The sequence below is a fragment of the Macrobrachium rosenbergii genome, chromosome 42 (genome assembly GCF_040412425.1).
Source record: "Macrobrachium rosenbergii isolate ZJJX-2024 chromosome 42, ASM4041242v1, whole genome shotgun sequence".
Taxonomy (NCBI): Eukaryota; Metazoa; Arthropoda; class Malacostraca; order Decapoda; family Palaemonidae; genus Macrobrachium; species Macrobrachium rosenbergii.
In genome coordinates, this window is record NC_089782.1 from 15,522,877 (window position 1) to 15,544,831 (window position 21,955).

The 21,955-nt window shown below is 38.1% G+C and overlaps 2 protein-coding genes across 15 annotated transcripts in view; one reads left to right on the forward strand and one right to left on the reverse strand.

The window, feature by feature from the left end:
* LOC136827977 (serine/arginine repetitive matrix protein 5-like) overlaps positions 1-15,271 on the reverse strand; it is a 105,182-nt gene extending 89,911 nt beyond the window's left edge. For 9 of the 13 annotated variants that reach the window (XM_067085570.1, XM_067085568.1, XM_067085564.1 and 6 more), the window contains exons 1-2: positions 15,169-15,270; positions 6,239-6,296 (exon numbers count right to left, since the gene is read on the reverse strand). The gene's annotated coding sequence lies outside the window, so the exon portion shown is untranslated. Of the gene's footprint in view, positions 1-6,238; positions 6,297-15,168 lie in introns of those variants that run through there. The other 4 variants (XR_010849859.1, XM_067085565.1, XM_067085571.1 and 1 more) reach the window with 2 other exon arrangements.
* Positions 15,272-18,397: 3,126 nt separating this feature from the next.
* The window catches only part of LOC136827975 (uncharacterized), a 57,083-nt gene continuing 53,525 nt past the window's right edge, over positions 18,398-21,955 (forward strand). For both annotated transcript variants that reach the window (XM_067085555.1, XM_067085556.1), the window contains exon 1: positions 18,398-18,780. The gene's annotated coding sequence lies outside the window, so the exon portion shown is untranslated. The remainder of the gene's footprint in view (positions 18,781-21,955) is intronic.

Below are 21,955 nucleotides of genomic sequence, written 5' to 3' on the forward strand. Positions count from 1 at the left end.
AATAATTTCTTCAAAAATTCAGCAAAAATAGAAATTTTATACCAACAACGTTCATTCTGCTGTCTTTTTTTTCACAATGTTTATATTTTATGGTGGAATAGTCAGAATAAGAGTCCCAGCCCTCTGAATACAAAAAAATTTGAGTTATTTAAAAAAAAAAAATCTTTACTTATTTTTACATTTTCGTTCATAGCCCAAAAACTATGAAAGTCAGGCAAATGAATTTTTTTTGAGAAAGCCAACAAAATTCTCCAAATATCTATATATAAAATAATAAAAAACGAATAAGTAGAGTTGGTGAAAAATTGATAGAAAAGAGGGTAAGAAACAGAGCGCTCTGCCCGGCGTACAGCGAGAATTAGCGCTACAAAGTTATTTTTTTTAAGAGCTCTATCTCGGCTATTTTTCACAGGAATTACCTTGTAAATATACGAAAATGTAAAGGTTGAGGAATACAATAAGTCAAGAAAAATGGTTTTGGTAAAGGCAACAGTTTCATTTTGACGTTATAAGTTGATCAAAACTAAAAAAAAAATTTTACCATTGTCAACATTATCGTTCATAGCTCAAAAACTATAACAGTGAGGCGAATGAATTATTTTTTATGAGAAAGCCCACAAAATTCTCTAAAAATCGACATATAAAAGAATGAAAATGAATTAGTACAGTTGGTGAAAAAATTTATAGAAAAAGAGGGTACGAAACAGTGTTTCCAATAATGTAATCCCACATACAAATCCCACATTTTATAAAATAATGTACAAAAAAAAAAAAAAGTAAGATACGAGAGAGAAGCGTAGGTAGGATCAGCTGATTTCATTGTGAGAATTTTACTACACCAGGGATTTGCACATGCACAGTACAGGAACTGCTTGGCTGGTGTATTGATGCCCGAGTTAAACGGTCCAAGGTATTCTTTAGCCTATGGAAACCACTAATTGTCCGAATAAAAAAAAATATACTCCTAATACATGTACCAAAAATTTGGGTAAATTTTACGTAGCGGTACATCAGTCAGGTAGGATGGGGAGTAGGGTAATTTTACATACCACTACGTCATTTGGCATAAGAGAGTTAACAGAAGCCTTGTCATCCCTCCTACAAACAGGAACAGGGGATCAGGGAAGATGACACTGCCATAGGTTTCCCAATCGCCAATGTCTGCTGGGAGTGAAATACTGATGGATGAGAAGAGGCTGGAAGTGACACCCGCTCATCAGCGAGAGCGCAGCAAGCAGCAGCGGGAGGACCACAGCTGTGATCAGGCGAAGACTGCGGCGCTTCCTATTCATAATACGGGTGAACTTCTCTGGAATAACTATGTCGATTCTGTCAACTACTGCTTTCATGAGACCATCAGAAGATGGATCCTAAGTAAAAGTCACCACTGCGGTAGAGGGTCCAAAGTTCTACCAGGGATACGCTGCTGACTGAGCAGCAGCAGCAGCCACCACCACAAAAGGGGTTCCAAGGCTCTGCAAGTGATACACTACCGACAGATCCAGATTCCAGAACCGTAAGTCTACGAAGAGGTGAACGGGTTACCTACTGCAGCCACTGACTCAAAACGATGGTCACGGTATACCAAAGGCTTATGTGGCAACACTGGTACAGTCAAGGGGAGAGCAGCAGGGCTGGCAACTGTTGAGGTGGACGACACGGGAAAGCTGGAGGACAAGAAATGGGACAATAGGTCACCGTAGGCTGGTACTCCTGGAAGGCCTACAGAAGCCCAGAGAAGCCCAGATGCCAGCCATCTTCTGAGCCTCTGAACCTGAAATAGAACAAGATGGCATTGATTGCCTCCTCCCACTGAGAGAATGGGGCCAGCCAAAGAGAAAATATCTCCTGACCCCTCACCCAAAACTTCCTAAGATGAAGCTATGGAAGAATGGGAAGGAGTAAAATCTTCCAAGGAAGATGAAGCAATTGGAGGAAGCTGGGAAAAGAAGGAACCAGGAGACTAAGAAGCGGCCATCGAAGGGGAAACCCCCTCCTGAAATGGTGCCTTCTTCCTCCTCTGATGCTTCCTCTTGGCAAAAATCCTCTACTGCAAAGGAGGCCTTGAACGACATTCAGAGAGAGGAAGAGAGCAAGCCTTCGACTCACACCCTACCCCAGACCCACAAAGACGGGGCAACAAACAAGACAGGAACCATACACAGGAACTCCCACTAGTCCTGGAGAGCAAGTCCGGACCAAACGCACTGTCAAAGATCTTGCGACATCAACCTCCGTGTTGAGGGAGAGGGGGGAAACTTGCTAGGTTTAGGCAAGAAGTATCCTTGTACTACTAAATATGAAACCCTTGCCTGGAAACACAAAAATCCTGCCTTGTCTCAAGCCTCTCAATTTACACATCATCTGAAAGATTAATACATTACGAGATTCCAAGAAATTGTGTAGTTGAAAAGAAAATGCATTGTTTGTTCATGAAAAGGCATTTCAGAACAAGGAGAAAAAGAATGTCGAGGAGGGAAGTTCTTAAACGAGGTTGAGAGATGTCTAAAAATAGAACAGATGGCATCTAGAGTTGGAAACTATCCCTCCAACTCTCCACAGTTACATGAATAAAGAAAACACAATACATGAAACAAACACCAAGGAGATAGGTGTTGGGTTCGTATAAATACAAAAAAGTATGCAAAATGATATATAAGGAGAAAGGTTCCAAAACTTGTACAGATTACTAGTCAATATGGCTAAGTAGCAATAATAAGTGAATAAAGACAGTCTCCGGTTTACAACAGGCTCGGCTTACGACGTTCCAAATTTATGACACTCTTCAAATATATTCATCAAAATTATTTCCTGGGTTACAACGCATGTTCCAGGTTTACAACGCTGACAACGCCAATCTGATGAAAGAAATATGGCTCCAAAATGGCAAAATGGTTAAATTTTGGAGGTTTTCTGTTGAAAAACTCAATAAAAATGCAGGATACACTGTTTTCAAAACACCTATTGGATTAAAAGTAAGGTTTTCTTATGATTTTCAACGGTATTTTGGACGACGCCAGTTCGGCACCGATCGAAAGAAATATGCATCCAAAAGGGCAAAATGGTCAATATTTGGAGGGTTTTTTTAATGAAAAACTCCATAAAAATGAAGGATTTGTTGTTTTCAAGACACCCAAAGGATTAAAAGTAAAGTTTTCTTATGATTTTCGACAGTATTTCAGACAACGCTGATCTGAACAGAAGAAATATGCATCCAAACTGGCAGAATGGTCAATATTTGGAGGGTTTTTTAATGAAAACCTCCATAAAAATGAAGGATTTGTTGTTTTCAAGACACCCAAAGGATTAAAAGTAAAGTTTTCTTATGATTTTCGACAGTATTTCAGACAACGCTGATCTGAACAGAAGAAATATGCATCCAAACTGGCAGAATGGTCAATATTTGGATGGGTTTTTTTATGAAAAACTCAATAAAATGCAAGATTCTTTGTTTTCAAGACACCCGAAGGATTAAAAGTAAGGTTTTCTTATGATTCTCAACAGTAATATTTCGGATGACTCGGTTCAATGCATACAATGGAAGAAAATCCACATTCGGGGAGTTTTTCTTCTTCTTCTTCCCAGCTTGTTCCCATTTTTATATGGGGTCGCCGTTTCAGATGAGCCGTTTCCATCTATTTCTATCCTGTGCTTCTGCCTTATCAATTCCCTTCTCAACCAGGTCTGCCCTCACACAGTCCTTCCATCTCCTTCTTGGTCTCCCTCTTCTTCTTCTTCCCTGGACCTCCATCCCCATAGTATGCCTACTAGTGTGGTCCTCATCTCTCCTCAACAGGTGTCCATGCCATCTCAGCCTCCCCTCCTGCACTTTCTTTGATATCTCCACCACCTTAGTCAACCCCCTAATGTAATCATTTCGGATCCTATCCTCTCTCGTCACCCTAGCCATCCACCTGAGCATTCTCATTTCTGCCACATCCATCTTCTTCTCCTCTGTCTTTCTCAAGCTTGCTGTTTCCGTGCCATACATCATTGCTGTTCTTACCACCATCTTATGAAATTTTCCTTTTAACCTCGGCGGTACTCTTTAGTCACAATGAACTCCAGAGGCTGCTCTCCAGTTGTTCCAGCCTGCCTGTACCCGATGTTTTACTTCTTCCATACGTCCTCCACCATTAACAAAGGATCCCAAATACTTAAAATTTTCAGCTCTCTTTATTGGTTCTCCCCAAAGCTGAATACTTTCCCTATCACCCCATCATTGGTGATACACACATATTCTGTCTTAGATCTACTTATTCTCATTCCTCTGTCCTCCAGTACTTGTCTCCATTTTTCCAGTTTCATTTCCAGATCTTCCCTGCCTCTCTGCACACAGGACAATATCATCCGCATACAATATGTTCCACGGTACTGCCTCCCTTACTTCAGGGAGTTTTTCATAGAGCAATATTCACTAATTACTGATTTTTTTTTAGTTTCATGACTAAATACATTTTTTATTATAAAAAAATTATTTACTAATTTTCAAATATTAATATTAAGGTAACCAAAGCAAAGTATCGATAAAATTTTAAATTAAAATCCATCACAAAACTGCTTACTTATGTAATCACTTCATTCAACCTCTCTCTCTTTTTCCCCGAATAATTCGCGAATAATTTCACTCTTGAGATTTAGGTAAGGCCAACTGCCCATCTCTCTCTCTCTCTCAGAAAGAGAATGATGGGACAAGAATTTTTTTAACAAACTTGTGGGAGATGGTGAGGACTAACCATGTTTGTATGATAAATGATTTACCTAATAATAAGTACTAATTTTTAAATAATATGATTAAATAATAATAATATACTGTAATTACAAATTTATGCACTTTTATAGTAAATTATTTCAATTTTTAAACAAAGAAATATCACAACCTGTCTTTTTCCCAAAAATTTGAAGCTATGGGGATGGTGGAACTGTCAAATATGTCAAATTACTATACATTTCTGATTTCTGACCAAGGATAGAAGATCAATTTCTCTCTCTCTCTCTCTCTCTCTCGAATAAGAAATGGATAGATATAAAAATAGATACCTCTCTCTCTCTCTTTCTCTGAGAAAAAAGATACTGCTAATTTCAGTCTCTTTACATGCACAGTTTGAGAAAATTCTTTTCGTCAGTCGCAGTAGAGATGGATTAACATTCCTAGACTTTAAAGAGATAAGTTTGTCTGTTCTTCAGTGTTTAAAGAGCAAGTAAAGGTCACAGTGGTCTCAACTTTGGAAGACTCTCTCTCTCTCTCTTTCGTCTCTCTCTCTAGAGATGGATTAACATTCCTAGAGATTAAAGAGATAAACTTCTCTCTCTCTCTTCATTTCCCATGCCAGCACAAGAATGGCTGAATGTAAGTCACAGTGGTCTCTCTCTCTCTCTCTCTCTCTTTCTTTTTGGCTGGAAAAGGGTACTAATATTTAAGATGACTTTGAAATGATATTAATAATAAAATTTCAAAGATTAGTACAGTAGTAATAGGATAATAATTTAAATTAAGTATATTTGGTATGTGAACTTTCAAGATAGGCAATCATAAGCATTTTTAGAAGGGATTTTTTGCTTTTCAGAGGATTTTGCATTTCTGCAGTAGGTTCTGGAACCTATTCCCAAGTAATCTCTCTCTCTCTCTCTCTCTCTCTCTCTCTCTCTCTCTCTCAATTTTGGAGGTTTTTTATGAAAGACTTAATAAAAATGCAGGTTACATCGTTTTCAAGATACCCATAGGATACTCAAAGGATTAAAAGTAAGGTTTTCTTATGATTTTTGACAATTATTTCAGTTTACAATGATTTTTGCCTTACAACTTGGCGTCAGAACGGAACCCCCATTGTAAAAAGGAGACTACCTGGATAACATTAGCGAGACATAGAGAAACATGTTGAAATGTCTCAATATATCAATATATGGACAGTATAAAAAATATTAACAATATATAAAAACAAAATATTCAAACACATAAGAGATACTTGAATGGCAGGACAGAGAAAATAAATGCACATCCATACTAGACTGTGGCCAAAAGAAAACAGTGTAAAATTGAATGCACTCCGACTTGGTGGTGGTGCTTCCGGCCCTACTGTTACCAAACCACCCTGCAAAAGTTTAACGGCTGGATTTCCAGCTCGCTGAATGTTAACCCCACATGTAACGACCGAAGGTTTGTATTCATGTCAGAACAAGTTGACATTTAGTATACATTTATACCAAAAATTTTAAAAAGTTTACGAAAACATCTTACTTTCAACATCCCTGTCACCACTAAACCTCTGACAGCAGACTTGTTAACGTGAAGGTATCTGAAAACACAAAAAATCTCTGTAGAGAACCATAAAGATAAGTATTTCATTATAATAATGTACCAAAAACCTTTTTTCATTACATTCAAATTTTACATACTTTAATCTACAGCTTTTTAAGATCATACTTGCTACTGTTAATTTTGTCTGAATTGGCTAGGTGAACAATTGGGCTAGCCAACACAGACTTATGGAGTGCTACAGTCAACCCCCTGACTATTTGTGTTCAGGATTCACAGATTCACCTATTTACAAATTTTTCTGTAGAGCATAACTCCAAATAATTCACTGAAAATTAGCCTACTTGCGGATTTTTTCATATTATTACTGTATTGTTATTATTATTATTACAATTATTATTATTATTAATTATTATTATCAATGATTATTAATTATTATATTATTTTATTATTATTATTATTATTATTCAGTAAAAGAAACCTATTCATATGAACAAGCCCATAGGGGCAAATGACTTAAAATTCAAGCTTTCAAAGAATATGGTGTTCATTATGAAGGAGTAAGAGGAAGTAAAGGGAAATACCGAAAGAAGAGATACCACTTATTAAAAAAGAAAAAATAACTTAATATATAGAGCATATCTAAAATATTAGCAGTTTTGATTTTATTTTTGTCAAAATATATTTTTTTGATAGAAAAAATATATTTACTAATTTTCAAATATTAATATTAAAGTACTGTACACAAAGCAAAATATCAACTTCATTTTTTTCTTAAACATTCACCAACCGATGTACCAATATTAACCCTATCTATCTTACAAGAAAACGGTAAGGTTTGAATACTGTATGAAAGAGAATGTGTGCGCCTGAACATAGGGGTAACTTGATTAGTTTTCGCCTTGGTAAGAGTAACAGTTGTAGGAGTGTTCACTCATAGTTGTAAGCCATATATTTTTCATGGTAATGTTGTAAAATGACTTTGAAATGATAATATATTTTTCAAGGTAATGTTGTAAGGTGACTTTGAAAGGATATTAAAGTGTTTTAGAACAGTTTAAGGTACATTTGGTGTTTTGAACTATTAAAATAAGCAGTTATAAGCATTTTTAGGATGCTTGAGCTATTAAAATAGGCAGTTGTGTGTTGTTTAGAGGGGGGTCTCAAGTATTTGCAGATTTTAGCTATTCGCGGGCAGCTGTGGTCCCTAACCTCCACGAATACCGGGGGTCTACTGTACTGCAGTGCCTGAAGGCATATAACCTTATTCAGGTAAAATAAAATAAGCCTAAATGTTTCAAGGACTCTGTAAGACAATCTGATTATAAGTTTAATGACCATTTCCAGCTCACACTGAGGAATAGTCATACATAAAAGGGGATTATTTATATTTTCCTAAAAACATAAAATTTTAAGCTAATTTTTATTTCTCCCAGGTAATTACAAATCAGAGCCTTTTAAGGAAAGTTCAAAAGAATCCTGTACTTCCCAACAAAGGTAGAAGCACAGATCAATAGGTAACTATCTCACCTAGGTTAATTACATAATTTGTATTTTTCCACAGTGTAAAAATCAGAGCCCTTCATGTAGGAATCATCCTCAGAGTGAGCTACAACTGATCACTGAAACTTGGTAACAAGGCAGTGAACTGGTGGCAAGTAAGTGAATGGGTGAAGACCCTCATTCACCAGGCATCACTAAGCACCAGGGACTAAATAGGATAGGTGAGCTAGGATTACCATAAAATGCTTGGTTTTTATACCTTGGGAAAATACAAATTCTGAAAAATTTGTTAATTACTACAGAAATAAAGACCATCACTTTTTATGCAAAGACTCTCCTTGGGTGGGCGGTAATTTCTCAAACTGGTTAAATTTAATCTTCACCCAGAAATGTCATGTTCTTAGCCATGACAGTGAGCAAAACTACAGTATAGTAACCTGAGAATGAGTAAGCAGTGTCTGGAATGTTTACCATAAGAAGGAAAACTCTCATAAAACCAAGTGTGATCTCATTCTACTGAATAGAATAAACAGGTTAGAATACGACTCTACTGTATTCTAGGTCACTTCTTAATAACTGAAGCTCTAAAACTAGATGCACAGTTATGTAGCCTAATGTAACTGTGCCTGATCTAGCTTATATTTGGCCTAAGCTGCAACCTCACAGACAGAGGAAGAGAGAAGTGAACCTGTCCCTCTTGTGTTCAACCCAGACTTGCACCCAGAGTACTTGGACAAGATACAATCCCACTGAACAAACAAATTACACAACCAGTTCAGTAGGTCTTAAGAAGGCAAGGCACCCAGGGATTTGTGGCCAATGTCCCTTTGGCAGAATAAGGAAAACATAGTCTAATGTTTCCAGGCCTTGGCCCTCATTGCCTGTGAAACTGTAAGTTCTGAAATGCAAGGGATAGGCCCAAGCCCCTGGCTTCATGAGCACTTGTGCAAAGTACACTGCTATCACCCTCACTTACAGAGTTGCAAGTTCATCTGATCACTACACGGAAGCAAAAGAATGGTGCTCCTAGGCATCTCCTTATGCTTGCCAGCAATAAAAAATCACTGCTGCTCTAGCCAGAGTGATTGTTCTTCTGAGACACTAATACAACAAGGCAACCACTGGTACAGAAGCATTAAAATGGGATGAAATCAAGACCCATCTCTCATCACAAACCAACAGGTTCTGAGTTTTCACTACAAACTCATGGACAAATGAGAACGATAAAAATTCCCATCCGTCCAATACTGGACAAGATAGGGCAAGCAATGTAACTCGCCAATATGCTTCATCAAGGCTAAGGCTAGCAAGATGATAAGGCTTTAAGCGTGTTCTTCAAAACCGAGGCTTTCCCCACGGGCAGAAAATGCAAATCACATCCCACTCAGCTGAGGAAAGTTCTTGAAGAGCACGATACTACTCAAAACTTCTCATGAGCATGCACAACTCTTACCTGATTTAAAGGTGAGAAATATTCTTTCAATGCTGGAACCAAAAGGCACTTGCATCGATGAAGGTAGAAGTGAAAGCATTGAACAGAAGCTTGGAACAGAGAGAGCCTTTCTGTTACACCAACAGCAGAAGAAGACTCAGTCCTGTGAGAAAAGCTTCTCCCTTGCAGGAGCTGCTGGATAATGGAAAACCTGAGGGCTGTAATGGAGTGACTATACCACTTATTGATACCTCTGCATGCGTGGCAGACAAAGAGGAATGGGTTGGGGAGAATCTCTCCAGGCATCTTGACCAAGAGAGCCAGCAGACCAGGAAATTACTACACATGGGCCAACCAGATGCCACCAAGGTCATCTAAGCCCAAGTGTAATCTGCATTTGAATGATCAACCTATTGATCAGTCTGAATGGCAGAGAAACAATCATGTCCAGATTGTTGGAAGGCAATTTTGCTCACTCATCTGCAGATGTGAGTCCAGTAACATAGAAGTCAGCAAGCATTTTTAACCAAAGGTTGAACTACAATTCAGCCTAGGTGGTGGTCATGGCTCCTGACTCTATTAATTGAAAACTGAAAGCCATGGGGAGGTTGTCTGGCTGAGGAAACAACTTCAATGGGTATAACCTATGCATCTGGGATGTGGAAGCTCCTCCAGCAGAACAAGGAAAGGAGAGCAGCTTGCTTGATCAGGCTGTTAACTAGATCCAAGACACTACAGGAAGCAGCAACCACATCAGTAAGAATGATTGCCCTGCTTCCAGTGTGGTGGTTTCCCCTACAGGCAGTCCCCAGTTATCGGCGTGACCATAGCCAAAAATCGCAGATAACAGAGCTGATCCCAGGCTACTGGCACTGATATCCAGTTATCGGCGCCGATAACCGAGGATCAGCGCCAATAACCGGGGGTCGGCACATATCACGTGCTGAAAATCCAGGTATTGTCATCACTAGACACACGCCATAAAACCAGATCGCCAACAACCGAGGACTGCCTGTATATCAAAAACTCTTCCAACTCTGAATAGGTTCTAAAGGAGAATGGCACTGAGGTCCTAACAGATTCCTAAAAGCAAGAGTCAGAGCCTCACCAGAAAGAGAAGTTGAATGACCAGTCTGCCATGGTGAGTATTCCCGGGACCATGGACACTACTGATACGACCTGGCAATACCAATCGCCAAATCACACACACCAGGGTTGACTAGTAATGGCTTGAAATTATGGTCCACATTTCTGCACACTTAAGTACGATTAGCCAAAACTGAAGTTGTAGAGGCTACAGTCAAACACTCACATATACTACCATGCACATAATACTGCAAATCTTTAACAAACCAGAACACCCAGGGTGTTGGCATGATAACCCATGGTACTGTACTGCAGTGACCTTTTCATGTGTGAACACTGTTCTTGCACATACATGATATGGGGACAATGACCAAATGTCAAGGAGTTCTGGATGAACTAGACACTGCCATGATCATATGCATGCAAAATGCTTGATACCCAACTTTAGCATTAACTGTCTGCATGCACATGATCCCAGGATCATGCACACATATATGGGGACTTTAGACAAACAGAGGTTCTATACAGTGACAACCTATTGTGCATGAATGTTGTCTCCATACAAATGATCTGGGAATCATGCATGCACCAAGTGAGAAGGGAGAGCTTAATCCTCTGAGTTCCTTGGCAAATGTACAAATGGGAGGAGTCCAAGACAGTTCTCGTGTTCTGGCAGGAAACGTGAAGACAATGATTCATGAGAACTCTTAGAGAGAGCCCAGCAAAATACCTACCTACATCAGATATCCCATCCACAGGTGAATGAAGGCTGTTGCAGACACCGAAAGAGGGAAGTGCTCTTTTGAAATCAAACAAAGCTGCTTCTTCCGCAGAGGGAGGAGCCACTGCTCTGACTCTCCAAGAAAGCACGAGACCAGCCATCAGAGAGAGAGAGAGAGAGAGAGAGAGAGAGTACACACACAAAGATGAGAGAGTTTCAATTCAGGGGTAGTACAAAGTACAACAAGAAAAAAATCTATGAGGTAATTCAGCGTTGAAATGGAAATTGACAGTAGGAAGGTTTAACAGGTGTAACTGGAGGAAAATCTTGCAGTTGCACTATGAAACAATTGTTAGAGATGGTAGAAAGTCAGATGGAAGAAAGAATATGAATGGAGGTACAGTAAAAGGAATGACAGGAGATTGCAGTTAGGGGCCAAAGGGACGCTGCAAGGACCTTTAAGTACTGTAATGCCTACCGTGCACTACATAAGGTGCACCAACGGCACTACCCCTTAAAGGAAGCAGGCGAATGGGAGGGAAACCTGTTATGAAATAAATTTCCAGCTTGCACTAAAGAACAAGGTACACCTAAATAAAAGGTGATGGTCTGTATTTCCTCACAAATAGATAAGATTTTTGGTTCACTGAAACAAAACGAATGCTGGTACCTTTGGCCTAGTTATAAGCTCTTTCAATGTAACCAGACTGTGAGCAGGCTTTACTTAATACCTATATTTTAGGTACTGGTTACCCAAAGGCATTGTTTTCATTTGAAACATGCATAAAAACAATAGTTTAGGCTACTCACTATCATTTTCCTTAGACTTATCAAGACCAATACACCAAATCATAGAAAATGGTTAACATTTAGTAGTGATATCTCATATGTAAGGTAAGAATCTAATCCATCATTTAGTATCAAATGATTCATGTAACATGTAAATAGCCTATCATAGAGGTTATGTATTTTGTACTGTTTCATATGAAACAATTTAAATTCATATGACAGGCACATGTACACACAGGTAGTGCTTGACTTGAATTATGATAATTAACCTTGAGATAATCCGATTTGCGATGGGATTAGCAATTAATATCAATATGACAATATTTTGAAAATACATATTTTTAAATTTCCCGCGTGACAGGCGCAGGCAGCAGCATACAATCAGGCAGTTTGCGGTGTATGATACGCTGGCCCGAGAGGCTGGAATAGGTACTGAGCCTACCTCGCTCTCGCTGTGTTGGAAGTAAAATTAGGTCAGTGTTCATTTGTAATTTTTGCGCATTTGACTGTAATGTAAACTCTGAAACATAAATTTGTGTAACAGAGTATCAGTATGTCTGCCAAACAACCAAGAATACGGGCTGCTCCAGGAGCAAGAGCCCGTGCCAGCACAAGGCTGGCTTAATCTTAAACAACAACAACCAAGACTCCAGCTGGTAGTGTAAAGAGAAGAGGCATTCCATCACTTTGGAGCAGAAAATGAAAATTATCAACCAGTGTGCCACAGGAAAGCCAGTCATGGTATCACACATGATGAGCATTTATCGCAGTCAACGGTATTCGCCATCCTTCAAGATGAGAAACGGATAATGGATGCCATAAAGGTAGCCGCTTCCGTTCATTCAACAATTAATCAAAGGCGAGGATAGGGCCTTTGGAAAAAATGGAGCAGTTACTGGTCACATGGATGGAGGACCAGATACAAAAGCATATGCCACTCAGCCTCCTAACCATTCAAACAAAGCCTCGCATGCTTTTCAATTAATTCAAGAAAAATATAACCAAAAAAAAGTTTTGTAACAAATGCTGGATGGTTTTGTCATTTCAAAAACTGCCATAGTTTTCATAGTGTGAAAATTAGTGGTGAAGCAGCAAAGCAGCAAACGCTGATGCCAGAGGAGCTGCTAAATCTAAGGATGCTTTGCATAAAGTCACCGTTGATGAAGGGTACTTGCCAGAGCAAATCTTTAATATTGACAAAACAGGACTGTATTGGAAGCATATGCCTCAATGGTCCTATGTCCATAAAGAAGCAACAACGATGTCCAGGTTTATGGCATACAAAGATCAACTGACTCTTCTGCTTGGGGAAAATGTGGCTGGGTATAAACCTAAGACATCCACGATTTATCACTCAGAAAATCCGAGGGCATTAAAAAGAATCAACAAGCATATGATTACTGTGCATTACCCTCATAAGAGAGCATGGATGACTGCATTGTTGTTTCAAGATTGGTTTGTGTACTGCTTTATTACAGAAGTTAAAGATCGTTGTCGGGAAAACAACATCTCTTACAAATTCTGATGATTCCAGACAATGCTCCCAGTCACCCTCAGCACCTCAGAGATATTAACGAGAAAATGTAAGTTGAGTTTCTGCCACCAAACACAACTTCTCTCATACAACCCCAGATCAGGGTGGTCTGGCTACGTTCAAGGCCTTTTATCTTCAGAACACGCTTGCTCTGGCTGTTCACGTTAAATTTAACGAGAAGATAGATCTCAGACTTTCAATGTCCTGAACTCCATTATGAACACTGGAAAGGCATGGAAGGAAGTAAAGAAACAATGTATGAATGGGATTTGGAAAAATCTGCTAAGAGTGTATGTGAACTCATTTAAAGGTTTCAATAAGGATGAAAAAATTGTGCAAATTAATAAAAGATCTTGACACTTTGGAAAGGTTTAGATTTGGAAATTGAAGAGGAAGATATCCAAGAACCCACAGATGTGCAAGAGACAGCTAACGGTAGAAGATTTAATTGCACTTTCAGCCACTGGTGGGAACCAGGCCACAGTACTAGTCTTCAATTTTACCAAAAATGGTTTGGAGACAGGCCTAGTGGGCCACACCTTAGATATCCTACAATTTTGGGGACCACAGCAGGAAAGCATTGTTTCTGGGTGGGGGAAAGCACAAAACGAGTGAAATACAAGGACCTTGATGCCGTTGATAGTCTCATTTGCATTAGGAGAAATTTATGGAATGTGTTCTTCTGAATACCATGCACTAGGGGGTAAGGAAGAGGGTAAACCTACAGTTTAGGGTCCAGATTAACTGCATTATGAAAAGTCAAGGTCAGCACACACATTTGTCAGGTATTTATTGAATCCTGGAAAACAATGAAAAAATGAGCAGTTTACCCGCTTACAGAAGCAGAGATTGTAAAAACAACAAAAGGAATAAATGGGGAACATAAATATACAAAAACATGTCTTAAGGCATATGGGCCCATAGAATTTTGAGAAAATCATAAATTTCTGGTCTTAAGCAAATAAACTGCTCATTTTTTTCAGATTTATCAAAAAGTGACTGCTGAAGGGCAAAAACCCCTGTCAAGTTCCCACCTGGTCCCTGGTTCCTAAGCGCTCACTCCACAAATAGCCTAGTTAAAAGCACACATTATAACACAGGGATATCATTACTGCATTACAATGTGCAAGAATTATTAAAATAAAATTTTACCACAGGAATTTTCGCTTCAGCCAAGGAATGGAATTGAATGGAATGGAATATAAAATTTTGGCCAAAGGCCAAGCACTGGGACCTACAAGGTCATTCCCCACACAGTAAAATTGAGAGCAGAAAGGTGTAACAGGAGGAAAACCTCGCAGTTGCACTAGGCTAGCCTATGAAATGCTTGTTAGTAGCAGGTGGAAAGTAGGATGGAAAGAAAGAATATGAAAGGAGGTGCAGTAAAAGGAATGAAAGGGTTGCAGTCAGGGGTCAAAGGGTCGCTGCAAAGAACCTTAAGTAATGCCTACAGTGCACTGCATGAGGTGCACCGACGGCACTAACCCCCTACGGGAGCACTCACTTCGGCCTAATCTACGGCTACCAATACAGACTTCTGGGCTAAAGCCTACCCCGCCTAACCGAGGCCTTGCTAGCAAATCCACATTGGAACTGCAGACGCCTCGGTTACCAAGGGCCTTCAAGTTACGGCCAGGGTTTGCAAAATGTAAGTTTGGGTCGGTATATTTATGAAGGTCCTCAGCTCAATGTCCCGAGTCAAATTCTTTACGGCGCTGAGCTACGAGCTGCCTTGCAGCTTCCATTCTGTGACCTACATAACAACAGTATTTTCAACATCTTCCATATACCATACGTCAAAGCCGATCAACTCAAGGAACATCTCCTGATGTCACGGAAATACTTACGCCTTGTTGGGGACAATTGGGGTCATCAAAATTGACGCAGAAGGGAATCAGCGAAATTTTTCCTAAGTATTTCTTGGACTGAACATCAGCGAATTCAGAACTAGAATTTCGGATACTTGACTCATGGTATTGTAATGTTTGTGGGCGTGGCTAGCGCCAAAGTAGACTATCGTGCTCATTTTTAAAAAATTGTTGCGTACTTCCAATAAAATTATGATATTAATCATCAAAATTCAAGAGCATCAGCGTAAAATGGCCATTAATGTGCACTGAATTGATAAATATGTACAAAATAACTGGAATTTCTAATATATCTCGTTACTATTTACTATTATCGTCGATAAGGATCTTGATTTGACGCGAACGATAAAGTACTAATTTGTCTAACATTTGAAAAATTAAACGTACAAAATTATCCAACCGAATATCCTATATTTATAATTTAGACAAAATAGACCCACATATTTGCGAATACGGTCCATTCCCCGATATTGTTGCTGAAGAGAAAATTTTGTGTTGTAGGATAAGTATCATACATCTGACGATATACACCATTTTTACAATGGTATTTTCGATCAAGAAGGGTTATTTTACTTAGTAACCAATTAATTATCTTTATATTTATTTATAAATTCCTTTTTTGTAACATATGTTCTGTTAAAAGTATGTTCAATTAAAATTAAATATATCATATTTACTGAAGGGATTCTTTCCGAACATTTCCATTATCTTCCCCTAAGTGATCCATGTTAGAGATCAAATGAAAACATTATGATGTTTTAAATAAAAGACTCTTAAGGATATATCAAATAATTATCAACAATACTAACTTTAACGAAACTTTAAAATCTGTTTTTAATTTATACATGATTTAATTAAAACTTTAATGAAATTTAATCAAATTATAAACTAGGCAGACAAGGTTACTGGAATTGTCTGAGTCGTGAAGGAAAACGGGAAGGTATTTGTAAACAAATAAGTATGAGCATGAACTGAAACAAAAAATCGAGACTCGTAATGTTAAATGATAATGAATTATACAGAACACTAGGGACTAAGGTCGGGTATCAGCAGACAAAAAAAATAGGGTTAAAATAACTTAATAACACGATATAAATGCAGGGCAGAAGCAGAAAAATAACATTTGCAATCGAGTTATCGAATTAAAAGCTAAAAGAAAAAATAGTCGGATGAAATAGTGAGGCTTTGACGGAATTCGCTAAAGATTATATACCTAGAAGAAACAATGATAAAATAATTTCATGAGAGTATAGCACGAAATAATAACTTGGCAGGAAAACAGCAAACGTTAAAAAAAGATTAAAGATCTCTTCAAGACAAATAAAAAAAAGACATTTAGATTAAATAACACAGCAAAGTTTGTGTATTTCTTACTTGAAATTAATAAAATATAATAAACTTTGTGATATAATGCTGAAATAGGGACAGAAAACTCATAAAAACTACAAGATGAAATTCGTCATTTTTACATCTAAATAGACATACAGTACTTGACCACAAGAATGTTAATAAAAAAAAAAATAGCAAGATTTGGAAAAATAATCATAGCGTGACCTCATTTATGGCAGAAATTATATAAAGATCAGTATTCATTGGCTCTAGATGAAAAAAAAATTTACAGACCATTCGCTGGCACCATATATTATGGAGATATATCATAAATTATGATATTTTGTTGCGTAAAGTTAAAAATTAAGTATACCTTAGTTTTACCAGACCACTGAGCTGATTAACAGCTCTCCTGGGCTGGCCCGAAGGATTAGACTTATTTTACGTGGCTAAGTACCAATTGGTTACTTAGCAACGGGACCTACAGCTTTTTGTGGAATCCGAACCACATTAGCTGTTAGGTAAACACTGTCTGGAGAATAATTAGAAAAACAAGGTGCTACTGAACACATGACGGACCTCTAAATAAATAAGCAAAGAAGTTAGAACGCAGAATAATTGAAATAAATCAGGGCATAAAATGAAATAGGATGAAATTATACAAGAGAGCTTTGTTAGATGAATAAAGACATCCAGAGGAATAAAACACACCGAAAATAGTGCGGAAGAAAACTGAATTATTCAAATGAAGAGTAGGAACGACAATAAAAGCAATAAGGGAGGTGACATTGGAGCACAGGCTTGCTTGCTGAGTGCTTTTGCATCTTGAGCAGGAAAAAATTTTCCACCTTAAAGTTGGCTGTGTTGTACGTAAAAAAAAAAATCATAGGAAACACGGTTGTCAGTGAAAAGATTGGGTAGAATGTGGCTGTGATGAGTGGTATTGTATAAGATATGAATTTCTATATGGCGTCAGTGATGATAACATCAAGATATTGGAGTGATTCTGTCCTAGTTGTTCTGATAAAAGCTTATTTAACAGCGAATGAATAGAAAAGAAATGCAGGCTATGATAATTCTGTTGACGAATGAACTGAGCAGCAAGACAAGGGGATTGCTGACCATGATGCCAGAATTACTAAAGTTTTGTGGGCAGTTCCGTTGGGTGACTCTAGTCTCCAAGGATTTGCCCTGGGATACCGACTTCAAAACTTTCGACGAATATTTATTATCGTAAGTTGACTGGTGAACCGAGTCTCGTAAAAAAGATCGAATTAGTGGAAGATAAATGTTACAACTATGGTTAAGGAAAAGAACATAGGTAGACATTGGCTCCTGTATGAGATAACCTTAGACCAGCAAGAGGAAAAAACTCGGATTTTGCAAATTAATCTGATGGAATTAGACTTAAATTCAAGAAAAATTTAAGCGATTGAGCGAAAAATGAAATCTGTTTTAAAAGCCTAGGACAAAAAATCATGGAACATAGAATTATATGAAAAATCAACACCGAAAATCTACTAGAAATTTAAGGGAACCATAATAGAAGAAACTTGGTAAGGCAACACTGAAAAAACTATGCTAAATGACAGGAAAAGGTGAAAGGGGGGAAGATGCTAAATGTTTGTGTGGTGAATAAGTAACTGAAAAACTAAAACATTTCTTACTTTTCTTCTTTGTCTAAAATATAATATCAGAAATAGATATAGATTCAAACAACGGCCATATTAGGGCGATATGGAGAAACTAAATGGCAACATCTTACCATTCACCGATCTGTCCAAAGACGAAAGCGAAAATATGAAATAATTTACATAAAAAAGATGGTACTACTATGTGATATACTTAAGCACAACCAAAGGCAAAATTGATCGAGGAAGGGAGCTGTTTCAAAGAGATATTCCGACAACTATTACTACTAATAAATCAGTTTACGGTTTTCGTAAAATATCAGTGCATTAAGTGTCTGTAGTGTTTGAATTACTTTTTAATCATAAATAGTAACAAATTCTGATCAATGTGTGTAGTTGCGTATGATTATGAACGTATTTTCTTCTAAAATATAACAACTAAAGCCTTTTATAGACGTCTCAAGGCTTTGCGTCGAGTTCTGATCAATTTGTGAAACATTGTGTCTGATGAACTTAAATGAGTATGGATTCAATTTTTAAAGCTGGGTTAGCAAGACGTTTGTAGGAGTTTAACTTCTGTGGAGAATATTGAGTTCTGAGATCCCAACCATTTAAGGAATTAACGTCCTTTGTAAGTTTTTACCCTACCTTGTCTTCTTGTGCAATTAAAATCGTAAATGCGTGACATTTTGTCGGGCACATAAACACTGAGCTAGCCCATCTTATATTTTCCGCTGTTGGTAGGTTTGTCTGCTTTGCCAACGATGGTTTTAACTGTGAGTATTAGTCATCATGGTCGGACTAAGCTGTTTCATCTTTTGGCGTGCTTATAGTGATACACCTAATCTAACATGGGGCGCAACATCCTGTCTGACCAGAGGAGGCCTCCTGGTGTTGCCATGATTGCATTCTTTACCCTCATACCCTAGACCTGCTATCTAACCTGCATTAGCTCATTACGGTAAAATTTCCTTATTTACTTACCTTTGGGGCCCATAGGGGGCTAGTGCCATAAGTGCACCTCATGAAGCACACTGTATGTACCACTTAAGGTTTTTTGCAGTGTCCCTTTGGCCCCAACCTTCAGCCCCTTTCATTTCGTTTACTGTACCCGTTCGTATTCTCTTTCTTCTGACATGCTTTCCACACTCTCATAACAGTTGGTTCATAGGGCAACTGCGAGGTTTTCCTCCTGTTATACCTTTAAACCCTTTTTACTGTCAGTTTCCATTTCACTGTTAAATGACCTCACAGGTCCCAGCAATTGGCCTTTGGCCTAAATTCTATATTTTGTTCTATCCTTTTCTTACCTTTGAGCTTTTGAGGCAAATCTTGCGGCTTTGGTATCATTTAACAAGGCTTGCAGCAAGCATCTGCAGGAGACACACTCGTCACTTTTCTGCCTACATTTGTAAATTGTAGTTGCTGACCATTGCAGAAAATAAACATGAACATGAGGATGTTGCCATGGACTAGTATAAGAACCAACAAAAAACACAATGGGTGAAAAGGTTAAAAAGAGCCTTTGAATAGATGAAACCTTGTAAAGTCCCAGTACCATCTAGAATTACAAGTGACTTAATTAAGGCAGCAGGAGAGCCAGTCATTCAAGAACTTGCTAGATAGGCTAAGGAAGAAACTGGACCAGGAGTGTGAGAAAAGGCCTTACAGTAATGGTATGCAAAGCATAGGCAAGGCAATAAAATATGGAATTTATGAAGGACTAAGGCTACTTGAGCATGCTTTAAGAATATTGAAAAAGGTTTGGTTTAATTTTTTTTTTTAATGAGACAAATACATGAAAAATACCATGCAAAGAGGAAGCAATTATAAGACATAGGCTTGTGGACCTTGACAAGGCATTTGGCAGAGTACCCATGTAAATTATTAGATAGGCATTATAATTACAAGTTTCGCCAGAAAGACTCATTAAACTATTGATGTTACTTTGCCGTAATACTAGATGTAGATTGAAGACAATGTTTGAGAAACATTTGAGATAAATGTGTTAATCAGTGATGGCTGCTGAGCCCTTTGCTGTTTATCTCAGTAGGTTAATGGAAGAGGCTACAAAGAAGTGCATAAAAGAGGTCCCTGGAAGCTCCTTTATGCAAATAACTCAGTGCTAACAGCAAAATCTTTGGAGCAGGCAGTGGAAAAGTGGAATGGCAGGAGAGGATTGAAAATCAGTGCAGGTAAACAAAGTTTATGGTGCCTAGAAATGAAGCAAAGGGAAAAGTAAAACCAGGGACGTGGCCTTATGGTTATTGTAGGAAAGGTGTGGGTGTGAACTCTGTACTGTGTGGTGCAAGTAACAGATGATGTCAGAAGAGGTGCTCAGTATTACAAAAAATATGGAAGAAGACATTACAAGACCAAATGGGAAGGGGGAATTGTAGAAACCCATTGTGACAGATGAGCAGGCCTTAGATTTGGCAGAGCATTTCTGTACCTTGGTGATATATAGGATTGTGAAGCAAGAATTAAGGGCAGTAAGAAATAGAGTAGCTGCAGCATAGATGAAATGGATAGATGGCCAGACTACTCATAAATAAAAATTTCCTAGTATGAGAAAGGGGAAAGATTTATGATGGTTATATAAATTATGCACATATATGCAATAGAAATATGGGCATCCTCAAGGAAAACAGATTATGTGATGATAGGTTAGGAATGAGTTCTCAATGACTGATAACTTGTGATGAGAAGGGATGAGAAGCATTTGACAATAAAAGCAGTAGATATGGAGGTAGCAAGAAAAATACCTGTATGAACAGTCTGGCAATCATGGAGAAAGGGGCTAAATGAATACCTGAATGGCTGACGGGTGTTTAGGCAGACGCTTATATCTTAGTTTAACCAGACCACTGAGCTGATTAACAGCTCTCCTAGGGCTGGCCCGAAGGATTAGACTTATTTTACGTGGCTAAGAACCAATTGGTTACCTAGCAACGGGACCTACAGCTTATTGTGGAATCCGAACCACATTATGACGAGAAATGAATTTCTATCACCAGAAATAAATTCCTCGAATGCTGGGCCAACAGCGTGCTAACCGAGAGCTCTAGCCACCCCTCCAAAGAAGAACTAAGGAGTATAGGGCTGAGAAGAGTCAAGAGAACTCATTTCATGTCAGCCCCATAAAAGGGAAAGCTGGCATAAAAACTTTTATTACTACGAAGAGTTGCTGAAAATTGTGGATCCGTAATACCTCTGTTAATGATTATAAACTTTTGACCTTCACTTTTTGCAGTTATTGTTATGAGGATGTCCCTCTAATTGAAAAGTGGGAGGACTCTGAAAGTATGGGAAACTTGGAAATGAGGAAGATCTACATTTTGATAAGCTAAAAATATGGTTTATAAGAAAGATGTGAGATCCCCCAAGTGGGTTGAGAAAAATAGGGAAAATGAGAATTTGCAAGAATACTTTAAATATAGCAAGATGTTTAAAAGATCAGATAGGGACCTCAAAAATTTATAAAGCTTCCTTATATTTACAAGCAAATATCTAAGATATTGTAAATTTACATTTGCACTCCATAAGGAAAAATCATTGTGATTGTAAATATTCACCTTTGGCACTCTTTATGGCTTTGGCCAGGCATTTTTATTCAAATTTTTGTGGTACCAGTAAGATAGTTAATGTTTGTATGCTTCTTAACCTAACCTAGCCTAATCTTTTTAGGAGTTAACACTTTATGTGGTATTGTAGTGGCTAAGCTATTTTTATATAAGTAACTTACCAAATAATTACATAGCTATAGTTTCTATTTTACACAGCAGCTCAAAATTCGAAATGCGCGA